Source organism: Pseudochaenichthys georgianus, chromosome 4 (genome assembly GCF_902827115.2).
Source record: "Pseudochaenichthys georgianus chromosome 4, fPseGeo1.2, whole genome shotgun sequence".
In the NCBI taxonomy this organism is placed as follows: domain Eukaryota; kingdom Metazoa; phylum Chordata; class Actinopteri; order Perciformes; family Channichthyidae; genus Pseudochaenichthys; species Pseudochaenichthys georgianus.
This window is the reverse complement of record NC_047506.1, coordinates 5,383,993-5,396,910: the sequence shown is the minus strand read 5'-3', so window position 1 is coordinate 5,396,910 and position 12,918 is coordinate 5,383,993. Positions and strand designations below refer to the sequence as shown.

General features: G+C 40.5%; 1 long non-coding RNA gene across 1 annotated transcript; it reads right to left on the bottom strand.

The window, feature by feature from the left end:
* Positions 1-321: 321 nt before the first annotated feature.
* On the bottom strand, positions 322-1,560 carry LOC139433738 (uncharacterized). Its single transcript, XR_011643125.1, has 2 exons — positions 641-1,560; positions 322-420 (listed from the first exon to the last, which is right to left on the bottom strand). It is a non-coding gene; the product is annotated as an uncharacterized lncRNA (long non-coding RNA).
* Positions 1,561-12,918: the final 11,358 nt, after the last annotated feature.

Here is a 12,918-nt window from a genome sequence, read left to right as displayed (position 1 = left end):
CATTTCTTTCATCACGGTTCAGTAAACTAAGTGACACATGAACCAGTTTAATAATTATAATAACGTAGGATTGCAACTCTTTGAAACTGTAGGTGGCTCTTAAAAGAGCCGTTGTGTTTGGGTGTGCTGGTCTCAGGTCAGTCTAAGCCCTCTCTCGCGGATGCGGCGGGCCAGCTGGATGTCCTTAGGCATGATGTTGACCCTCTTTGCTTGGTTCATCTTACTGGGGGGCAGCTACATGGATGTCGGTGCAGTCCACAATCATTGTGCAGTTGAAGGCAGAATTAATGTATTATCGACTCAGAATGAAGCACAACTTCATGTCATACAACACATTGACTTTATTTGTAATTGTGTAAAAAAATAAAGCATTGATTAGCAAGCAGGACCTGCAGGAACAGAGCACGGTGATGGATGGAGCTGGGAAGAGAGAAGAATAAAGAAAACGGATCAACTTCATTATCGGATATTAAAAATTCAATTTCAAAACAAGTTGCCGCTCCTACAGTTTTCTAGTATGTAAAGATGATTTCACTTGACCTATGCACAATATCACACTCAATACATGTGTGTCTCTGGGGGGTGCATTGTGCCTTTGATGTATATAAATAATATACCATAACCAAATACTATTACGTACAGTGGAAATCAGGTTGCCAGAGCAGGTCAGTGTGCATGTTCCTCAGGGTCTCAGCAGTTACAGGTGAGGGAAAGGAAACAAAAGAGAAAAAGGTCAGTAACAACACTTTGAAGTAACAACACTTTGAATAATTATCTCTTTTAATAATGTTCTCTCAGTAATCACTCAACTACTGTCTTTCCAACAAACAGATTGACTCACTATCATCACGATGAAACACGTCCAGAAGAATGGACCACAGATGGAAATTAGCTATTAGCTATAATCTGGCATATTGCATCTCTTCTCTTTGCTGAGATTAATGTTTTTGTATGCATGGTCCTTCTATAAATAAATACATGTCATGCAAAGCTGCCTGCCTGCCTTCCTTCCTTCGACTCTCCCTGAACTGCCTGATCTTTTAATGTTCAATGTTAACCATTTGAGCAGATAGCATTAAGTAGAAAAGATCGCAGATGCTAATCTGCCGTTAGCCTACCTCCCGCCCCCTTAGCACCTGGCGATAGGTTCCTCTTCAAATGTTTCAGAAAATACTTAACATCATGACTACTCTTACTGTTTAACATTTGGGTTCACTTCATGTTAAGGCTAATACAAATGACAAGGCTAAGTAATGTGATGCTAACTAACGTGCTCGCTACTAGCTATGTAGCTAGCTTGACTGTGTTCCATGCACAACATGTGTATTACCTGAGATCTCTGATCCAGCGACTCCTGGTCCTTTCATCAGACGGGAAGCGATAGAACGAGCTATGATCTATAAGTATGATCACTTATGTGATTGCAACCTGGTACAAAGCACACAGGCATCTTGTAAAAGTGAATTTATTTTTAGCAATCTCTTATTTATTGGAGGGAATAAATCAGTTATGAGATCTTCTTCTTCGCTTTAATAGAGAACCGCAGTGACGCGTCCTAAAACCCGGATGTAAACTTCTTCCGGTTCCTTCGTCAAAAACGCAATGCAATTTCTCCATAGGATTTTGGAAAATAGCTCGAAATAAGGTCTGTGGTTGACACACATTTAAGAGAAGGATCACGTTTTGTTCAGCCGGATAATCTCCACATGTCTCTCCTACTTTTATAATTTTTGAATCATAAATCTAGTCGCCAAAAGCGAAATGCTAACGTTATGCTATAAACGAACTACAAGCCAGTACAGCAGCGTCGCACGACTTCAACGTCACGCCAACTTAAGATCGTTTCAACTGACTTGCACTGAAACTGCACTTTGAACACTTTAAATATATTAACATTTTAAACTGTATACCCCGTTTATCTAGGCCCTTTTTGTTTTATGTATAGGCTACATGTCACACTGTGGGAAACGATATTTCTGGATGTATAACACATGTAGAATTTGTTTACAATAAAGCTGACTTTGACTTCCGCGTGCTTGCATATTTTAACAAAGCTTTTCATTTTAGCCACACTGAATTTAACTAGATGTCATAGCTGTGTCAATTACCAGTCTGATATCGTTTTACAAAGATGACAAGAAGAATGGAGATAGAGGAGAGAACCACTACAAGTCAGGACACGGGCAGCCTAGATGAAGGTGTGCTTACCGGTGTTGTCAGGGCTAGCATGAGGGACAAGGTTTATAGAGTGTCGGTGAGTAGTGATAGCAAGAGTACCGTTAACCTAGAGTTAATTTATTCACATTAATTCCCATCAACAAATCCATTTTATGTGTCACATGAAATCTTTATTAGGCAAGGCAAGTTTATTTATATAGCACTTTTCAACACATGGCAATTCAAAGTGCTTTACAAAAAATGAAAGACATTAAGAAATGGCATTTAAAATCAGTCATTAAAAAGCAAAGCTAATAAAATAAACATTAAAAGAAAAAATACATGGATAAAAGTTACAGTGCAGTTTAAGATGTGAATAGTTCAATTAAAAGCAGCGGCAAAAAGAAAAGTCTTCTTGCTGGATTTAAAAGTAGTCAGCGTTGCAGCGGACCTGCAGGTTTCTGGGAGTTTGTTCCAGATGTTTGGAGCATAATAACTGAATGCTGCTTTACCATGTTTAGTTCTGACTCTGGGGACAGAAAGCTGACCAGTCCCTGAAGACCTGAGAGATCGGGATGGTTAATCATTTAGCAGGAGGTCAGAAATGTATTTTGGGCCTAAACCATTCAGTGCTTTATAAACCAGCAGCAGTATTTTGAAATCTATTCTTTGACACACAGGAAGCCAGTGTAAAGACTTCAGAACAGGAGTGATGTGATCCACTTTCTTAGTGTTAGTGAGGACTGCAGCTTCCTAATAGATGTTTTAGTGAGACCTGTGAAGACACCATTGCAGTAGTCCAGTCTACTAGATAACGGGACAAGTTTTTCCAAATCCTGCTGTGACATTAGTCTTTTAATCCTAGATATGTTCTTTAGGTGATAGGCTGATTTAGTAACTGTTTTAATGTGACTGTTGAAACTCAGGTCAGAGTCCATGACTACACCTAGATTTCTGGCTTTATCTGTTGGTTTGAACATTGCAGACTGAGGCTCAGCGCTAACTTTTATACGTTCCACCTTGGCTCCAAAAACCATTACCTCAGTTTTATCTTTGTTTAATTGGAGAAAGTTCTGACACATCCAGTCATTGATTTGTTCAATGCACTTACTCAGTGTTTGAAATGGAGCATAGTCTCCTGGTGAAATGGTTAGGTAAATGTGTGTGTCATCTGCATAGCTATGCTAACTTATTTTGTTGTTCTTCATTATCTGAGCCAATGGTAGCATGTAGACGTTAAAGAGAAGAGGCCCCAAGATTACACATTTTACACACCAGAAAACACAGAAATATCCATGAAATAAACATACAGTAGGCTATAATTGGGAAGGCATTATAAATGTAAATATATTTTAAATAATAAAACAATCCCACCACCACAGGTATCTACAGGAGAAGAGGGAATTCTCTCCACAAAATGTGAATGCCCATGTGGAGAATGGAAATGCAGTCATGCGGCTGCATTAGCCATCTTTGCCATCCACACTTTCAGCTGCACTGACACCCCCTGTCAGTGGAAGAAGCCAAAGGCAGCTAAACGTACGCATTCAGTGGAGGAGCTATTTCCTCCAACCAATAACTCATTCAACCCGCTGACAAGAGAGCCCACCTCCGAAGATCGTGACTGGCTGAGGGACAGACTCGGGGGCAGGTTCTCAGGAATGTCTTGGCTTCTCTCCCCCGAGCCAGAAGAGGAACACTACAGCTTGGAAACACTTACTGTTCCTAAAATTCTCAAATCTGTTGGGCATCAGGGACCTGAGGCAATTGTGGCAAGCATGGCATTGTCTGAGGAGCAACAGAGGGCAATTCAGGTGGCTACACTGGTCAGCGAACCAACCCAAACTGGCATTTGTTCAGGAAAGGAAGGTTGACTGCCAGCAACGTTGGAGCTGTCCTGAGGTCAAAGCGTGTGACTGCTTCCCTTATTGCCAGGGTGCTAGGGCAACAACAGGCCCTTGGTGGTGTTTTGTCTGTACAGTGGGGGACTATGAATGAATGTGAGGGCGTCAGGGCATTCACCACTGCAACCCAGATGCAGGTCCATGAGTCAGGTTTGTGGCTCTCCCAATCAGGAGTGTTGGGGGCATCTCCAGATGGTCTGGAAGAGTCTCCCGCTGTGCTGGAGGTAAAGTGTCCCTACGGAGCCAGGGAAATGACAATTAGTGAAGCATTGCAAGTCAAGGGCTTCTGTGTCAGTAAGGAAGAGAAACATTCAGCCTGCGTGAGGAGCATCCTTACTGGCACCAAGTGCAAGGTCAGCTTCACCTCACTGCAAGAAAGAAGAAGAAATTGTGAATCGTTTTTAATTTACATTTACTCGCCTTTGCAATGTTGTGGTTGTTAGAGTGTTACCCCCTAAACGCACCAGGAGCGTCTGCGCCGCGTTACGTTGCGGCTGCACCACGCTGCGACCTCCTCCTGCGACCTAACACACCAGGCGCGTTTCAAAACGTTGCGGAAGCGGAGCGTCGTGTGTGCAGCCTCGCAGTTCTTAATTAACTTTAAAACATTAATATGTAGTTGTTACCTTCCACTCCACAAACTGCAGCGACTAAAAACCAGGCCTTGTCCTTTCTGATGTTGTCCTTGTAAAAAGCATTGGTTACATCGTATACAATGGTGTGTTTCTCCACTTCCATTATGAACTCCTCGTCGTCCATTGTGCGTATCGTAGTGGAGGTGTTGTGATGAAGGAGGGGGGTCTGCTAAATTAGTATATACGCGGGATGGGCCTGGCCCGGATGCTCACCTTTCCACTTCCTGCGAGGGGGGGGCTGCCTGTCCGACCTTACGGCTGCGCCGCGGCAAAAATAGGATTCATCCTAATTTTAGAGAAGCGCTGCGCCGAGCCGCTTCTGGGACGCGTCTGAGACGTAACGCAGCGCGTGTGGTGGAATAGCACCCATTGACTAGAGTGGCCGCGATCCTTACGACCGCCGCGGCGCAGCCGTAACGCGGCGCAGCGCAGACGCTCCTGGTGCGTTTAGGGGGTTAGGCTTCCTGTCAGCTCGTCTGTTGGGAAGATATAAAATATTAGTTTCATGGAAGTCACATCGTCACAAATAAGAGCATTAAGACATACAGTACATAGGCTAAAACATAACATCTAAAGATATAACCTTGCACTTTGTCTCGTGAACATTTTCACTATTTTGACATTTTTATAGATCAAAATTGAACTAAAGAAATAAAGGTAGATTAATCCATATTGAAAATAGGTGTCAGCTGCTACACTAATTATAATAGTTATATTTCTTAATTAATTAAGATATTACTGTATTGATCCCAATTGGGGAAATGTTTGTGTTGCAGCAGCATAACAAGAAAAACAAAATATAAGTTATTATATATACAAAAGTATGTTAGGGATGGAATATTAAATTGAATATAAATGTAAAATGTACATGTGATGTTACGTCCAAGAGAAGCTATGGAGCAGAGAGTTCTCTGCCAGCCAGAGGTGATTTGTTATTAGTTCAATATGTCAAACTGATTTCCCTGACTACAATCTTTAGTTACATGGTGAAACGTTATGCTGCTTGTACTAATTAGACTTATCATATAAGCCACACAGGTTTTAATAGGATGTATTCATTATCTTTACTTATTTTGCGGTCTTTTCAGCAGTGCCATCTCTAAAACGGCGATACACTACCCATCATTTACATTTCACCGTGACATGGACAACAATGTAACGTCAGCTTACCTCATGGCACGAATCCAGACTCTCCTTTGGAAAACATTGGCCGGGAAACGATAGAACGAGCACGTTTCATGCGAAGACCTGTGGCTGCAACCCGGAGCAAAGCAACAAACCATTGCGTAGCTAACTAGTAGCGCTAGCTTTAGCTAACGTTAGCCAATGAAACGAACTGCCGAGTAAAATTGGAAAACACTGGCAATTAATTGTTCTATAATTTATAAAACTACGGTGTTAAAAATGACCATTTCAAAAATAGAGATTCTAATGGTAAGATATAGATATACAGATACTAAAGAGACTACAGATAGGCTACTAAAGATAGGCAGGTACTTGCTTTCAAGCAGAACACAGGGGAAAACAAACTTAGCGGGAGTGTTTACGTGTGTAGGCGTAATGACGTACAACGGACTCGACCATTTCTGTAGTCCTATTCAGCCACTCGGTAACAACCATCGTTTTTCAGACACGTAAACTCTTCACAAATCACCAGTGGGGTCACTGCTGATGTATCTACTGTCGTAGAACAAAACGTGATTTATCTCTTAAATTTGTGTCAACCACAGACCTTATTTCGAGCTATTTTCCAAAACCCTATGGAGAAAATACATTGCTTTTTTGACGAAGGAACCGGAAGTGCTAAAAATGCTAACTTACTTCCGGGTTTTAGGACGCGTCACTGCGGTTCTCTATTACGAGTCGCTCGCAACCACTTGGAGCATTATCGCCTGTGACATCACTTATGCGAGCCAGAATGGGATTTGGGATTTGTAGTCTTTGTAGTCGCGTATTTTTCATAGTCTTATATTTCAACAGTTTTACGACAAAATGTGACTTTTTTGACATGGAACTTATTGTTTAAGATTGACAAACATCATATGTGTAGTTCGTGGCACAATTCAAACGGGATCAAAAGATACGTTTTCTCTCTCCATTGAATTCAATGTTAATTTTTCGCTTCCGGGGTCCCATGGGCCGGAAGTAGATGGGCGTGACTTCGCCTCTCTATTGATATTGCGGTGCACGAATATCCTATGCATTACGGCAGAGTCCTGTAAAAACTGCCTTCAAAATAAAAGCGCTTACTCTGTCAATAACAAATACACCTAAATAACATAACATTACAAACATATTAAATTAAGAAATATGTACTTTATAATGTGATCAATAATTATTTAAAACAAACTACGTATAACTACTACCAAATTATAAATGAGTGAATGTAAAACTTAAGGAGTTTCAAAATAAAAGACCTTTGAAGTCTCATATGAGCTATCATCCCTCTGTTTTTAGATAAGAATAAAACAAAAACTGTCCAGTATCAAATACTCATTTCACTCCAGGGTGAGAGCAGGACACCCCATCTAGTCACTCAGAAAAAATCAGGACATTCTGATGTAGAGTTTCAAAATAAAATTCCTTTGAAGTCTTATATGAGCTATCATCCCTCTGTTTTTAGATAAGAATAAAAAAAGAACTCTCGTATCAAATACTCATTTCCCTCCAGGGTGATAGCAGGACACCCCATTTAGTCACTCAGAAAAAATCAGGACATTCTGATGTAGAGTTTCAAAATAAAATACCTTTGAAATCTCTATTGTATGAGCTATCATCCCTCTGTTTTTAGATACGAATAAAACAAGAACTCTCCATTATCAAACAAAGACTCATTTCACTCCAGGGTGATAGCAGGACACCCCATCTAGTCACTCAGAAAAATCAGGATAATCTGATGTAGAGTTTCAAAATAAAAGACCTTTGAAGTCTCATATATGAGCTATCATCCCTCTGTTTTAGATAAGAATAAAACAAAAACTGTCCAGTATCAAATACTTATTTAACTTCAGGGTGATAATACAATGGTATATATCAGTTTGACGGCCGTCGCCTCCCCGGTCCCATTGAGTCCGTTTTGCTGTTACATGTGTAAATTAGCTGTGTGCTTGCCCTAACATCATTGGCTACAATTTCCTGGTCCGCCTCCGAAGACTCTGATTAGAGCACGCCAGGCCAGACGCGCTCCAATCCCCGCGCACATCCGGCACACACCTTCCGGAGATGACTAAAGCCTGGGGAAAACTATCACGGCCCGTCCACACAGCGGCGTGCGCTGACGCTTGCCGGCGGGCGTGTCTGAAACTCGACCAACAACCAATCACATGAATCTCCCGCCCCTGACACACAAGCAGCGGTTTGATTGGCTAGAGCTTGTACTGGCATATGATTCGATTGGCTGACGCCTCACCGAGGCGTCAAAAGTTGAACATTGCTCAACTTTTGCAGCGAGCCACGCCAGCTACGCTCCACGTCGCTTCCCACGATGCATTTCGGCTAAAAGTGATGTCACCCCATTCAAAGTGAATGGGGAAGTGTCAACGCACGCCGCTGTGTGGACGGGCCGTCAGTCGGGAGGCTCTGCTGTAATCAGACCCCTCTGGTATTTTTCTCTTGTGTCGTGGATTAAGCTGTTAGACTGTGTTTGGCTCGTGTGGTCCATGTTTAGTGTAGTAGTGGTGTGATCATATACGTTGCTTAGTGTTGTGATTATATATGTGTCTAGAGCAGTGACGAGCCGTCAGGGCCCTCTAGGCCCTCTGTGAGGGCCTAAGATATTCTAAAAAAATATATTTGAAAACATTAAAAAAATATATATTTTTTTATATTTTGTTGTTGTTACATTTTTCATTAGTTTTACCAAAAATAACTTGATTTAATTGTATTTAAAATAGTATTTACAAATAAATAAATCCTTATAGAATCGGCCTGTTCAGTTTATGTTGGAATGTGAAGGGTTAAATGCAGTCTGCGAGTTATGTGAAGACGGGAGGGCTTGTTGGTCCCTCTCCACATTCCAGAGAGCCCGCTATAGTAACTCAATGAGAGAGTAATGTCAAATGACAGTACAATTGACCAATCATATCTTCCCTCTAAATGGGCGGGCTTTATTTTCGCGGACAAGTTATGACAAGTTCCGCCCGCTGTGAGGTCTATGCCAGAGCCCTTAGTATCTCGAGGGCTCTGGTCTATGCAAGTGGTGCAGTGACGCTGCAGTGATCATTAAAACTAAGTACCAGTTCTAGATCCTTGACTTTAGACAAACAATTCAAAAGACAACATGTATTTAAAGACCAATCTTTATTTGAATGTGCCTCTTAACCTGATATATTAGTTATACAGTAATAGTATTGACAATCTAAAAAAAACTGAGCAACTCAACAGTCAACTTTATGTTTCTTATTGTCTAAAGCATTTATTATTTTCATTGTCCCCCTCTCATATTCAGTGTGTACGGATTGAGACAGCGTGGTGTACGGATTGAGACAGCGTGGTGTACGGATTGAGACAGCGTGGTGTACGGATTGAGACAGCGTGGTGTCCAGAGAGCTTCAGAGACTTCAGGGAGAAACCTCAGTGTGATGGACGTCCTGTTTGTTTGTTTGGCCCGGAGAGGACTGAGGGTCTTTCCTCAGCGAGGAGGACCAGGCCTGATGGAGGAGCCCATGCTGGGCAAAGCTGATACCAACTGCACAGGCCTAGTCTGTCACGTTATTTGACTAAATGTGTTTACTTATACATTTAATAGGTTTACACCTTCTGTCCATATGTGCTTTTTATTTAAAACATTTGATTAAGTTTTGGTTCACATTTCAGTCAATTGTATTTGCACTCCTTTTGTCCATTATTCTTACTGAAAATGTTAGATTACACATTCACATCTGACTGAAGATTGGCCCCATTTATTTGTGACGTTGCAAACTCTGCGGTACAAGGCACAAGTGATGTGAAGCTCATAAAGTGAGACAAATAGAAATAATCAGCTGATGGAGTGTAGATGTGGAAATAGCTGCATTCGATCAGCTGACTGTGTTTACAATAAAAGTAGTTTCTTAGTGTACTGGTCTTAAAATCTCATAACATCAGCTTTTAATGTTCCTCTTGGATGTTCTTCTTGACGCTCAGAGAAGGAGAACATGTCGTGTCTTTCAGGCATGTCCTTTCCTAACAAAAATGACAGGAAATATAAAACATATTATTGCAGAACAAGTGTGTTATTTATGAAAGCGGTGTGTTTCTGTGTTTAGGGGCTGTAGATATCATTATTTTGTAATTGTAATGTTTTTTTTTATTTCAACAGTGAGCTACAAAGACAATCAGATTATGAATGAACAGTATGAAGCTCATCAACATTGAAATATGTTATTATCAAAAGAATATTGAACTGTTATCAAAATGTAGTGCAACTGTAGAAGCTTGCTCTGTTGTCTCACTGAAAGAATCACTTTTACCACGTTTTTTACAGACAATATTGAGAGATAAATTACATTACATTGCATTAAGCTGACGCTTTTATCCAAAGCGACTTACAATAAGTACATTCGACCAGGAAGACACAACCTTGAAGAAAACAGAATCATATAAGAACATCAGGTTTCAAAGAGCCAATCGTTTCAAGTGCTACTCAACTGGCTTTAGATAAGCCAGTCCTTTATTAGTATATAAGTGCTCTGTTAGCAGTTCTTTGTTAGTCATTCGATCGCTCGAAGTGGAGTCGAAAGAGATGAGTTTTCAGTCTGCGCCGGAAGGTGTGTAAGCTTTCTGCGGTTCTGATTTCAATGGGGAGCTCATTCCACCATTTTGGAGCCAGGATAGCAAACCCACGTGTTTTTGCTGATGGGAACTTGGGTCCCCCTCGCAGCGAGGGTGCAGCGAGCCGTTTGGCTGATGCAGAGCGTAGAGCACGTGCTGGGGTGTACGGTTTAACCATGTCCTGGATGTAGGAAGGGCCAGATCCATTCGCAGCATGGTATGCAAGTACCAGTGTCTTGAAGTGGATTCTAGCAGTTACCGGAAGCCAGTGGAGGGAGCGGAGGAGCGGCGTGGTGTGGGAACATTTTGGAAGGTTGAAGACCAGACGAGCCGCTGCATTCTGGATGAGCTGCAGAGGTCGGATGCAACCTGATCTCACCAGAATGCGTGACTCCACCACGACTCCTTAACACCTCAATGCGTGGTGGAGTCACGAACTTTGTTACATTTGCGTGTCGGCACCACGCAAACAACCCCAATGTAAAGTGAATGAGGCTCCTTTGTCGTGGTGCACACACGCATTTCTACAACGTGCATTGTGTGTAATGCAACTGTTAATTGTATTAAATTAGTTTGTTTTTAAGGAAGGCCAGAGCTTCAGCTGTGTCAAATAGATTGTTCCCTTTAGTTAACGTTATTTAAAAGATAATGATCATGTCTTGTATTACGAGCGTCCATTCCCATTGGATAACGGAGAATTTTACACCCGGAAGTAAGTAGCCTATTCTCCTTACTGTCGATTGATTTTACAGTGATATCTGCACTACTCATCGACTAAAAAACACCAAATTGTCCTTGGTAATTACACAACATTGATTGGTTTGAATTGTGTGCAATGCTTTTGTATTTTCCCCCTTCGATTCGGAGAAACAAATATTTTTTCAGAGTTTTTGGACGGCAGAAGACACTACCCAGAATCCTCAGCTATCGTTTGGGACTACACCATGAACCCCGTGATCAGTCCTCAAGTTCTTTGATTGGTTGACCTCCAACTGCATTCCATATGAAAAAAAACGTTTCGTAAAAGAGAAAATCATACTTTATTCAGCAGTGCTTGCTTTACTCTTTGATAGTCATCACATGAATGCATTGTAATAAATGGTTTGGCTGCATTAAATATTACACATCTGTCTTAGTTATTTATTTATCTACAGAGATCGGGCATCAGAATACACCGGAAACTATTCTTTTACCGTTCTGTTTTAATTTCACAATAAAGTTAGTAGTAATATTTTGTTTTGATATTATTGTTTTTTATTAACTACTAGACGACTGGGTCATGTTAAGACCATCTTTTTTTGGTTGCTATGGGTTTTTTCCATCGCTTTTGTGTTACAAATATCAAAACAATAACAAAATAATATTCGTCGTAAACTAAACCGGAAACAGCAGTATATTTTATTTTGTTAACACTGTAAACTTGACAGCCTTTTAACCTATGCTTTTAACCCAAACCACCTACTGGTTAAAGCACGTTATTACACGTTTAGAGTAATTGCAATGCAGGAAGATTGTGTTGCTTTTTAATGACTGTTTAAAATGCCTTTTTCTTAATGTCTTTCATTTTTGTAACGCACTTTTGAATGTGTTATATTTTATGAAAACATTCAAATATTAAGAGTACATACAAAATAGTGGGAAAGTAGAAGGTCAATTATATAAATATAGAATAGAAAATATCAAGAAGATACTCAAATGATATCTAGAGTAAAACAGTTTAGTGCCTGATAGGAGGATGTGCTAACTAATAAGGCTTTAATTAAAGAAATGTGCAGAATACGACAGTGTAATGGTGGAAGTATACACACATTGATAGATGTCTTGTAATGCACTGTTGATGAACCTGTGACCCAAGTTGTTCATTCATTGCATAACTACACTGTTGTGTATATGATATGTCAATAAACCTTAGAACATCTTGAAATCTTGAAAGGGATGTGCAAAATAGCAATTATATACAGTCTTTAATGAACTATTAGAGAATAACGAGTAATGAATATGCTTTAAACGGATCTGCAGATAAATATTTAGTCTTCTCAAACACCAACTATCAAATATCTCTCCTGATTGTTGGCACTTGACAATCACCTTCACTGAATTTCATTCAGGTGTAACTAAAGTCGGATTTAAGGGTTGTTTATATTTCACATCATTAATCCAAATCTGTAAAGTAACTAAAATAAATGTAGTGGATTAAAAATACCAGGTTAACCTTAAAGAAAGCCCTCAGGATTATAAAAGACCACCATCACCCCAGCCACAAACGGTTCTGTCTGCTGCAGTCTGGCAGGCGGTACCACAGCATTCGGACTGGGAAAATACAAAAGCATTGTACACAATTCAAACCAATCAATGTTGTGTAATTAACAAGGACAATCTGGTGTTTTGTAGTCGATGAGTAGTGCAGATATCACTGTAAAATCAATCGACAGTAAGGAGAATAGGCTACTTACTTCCGGGTGTAAAATTCT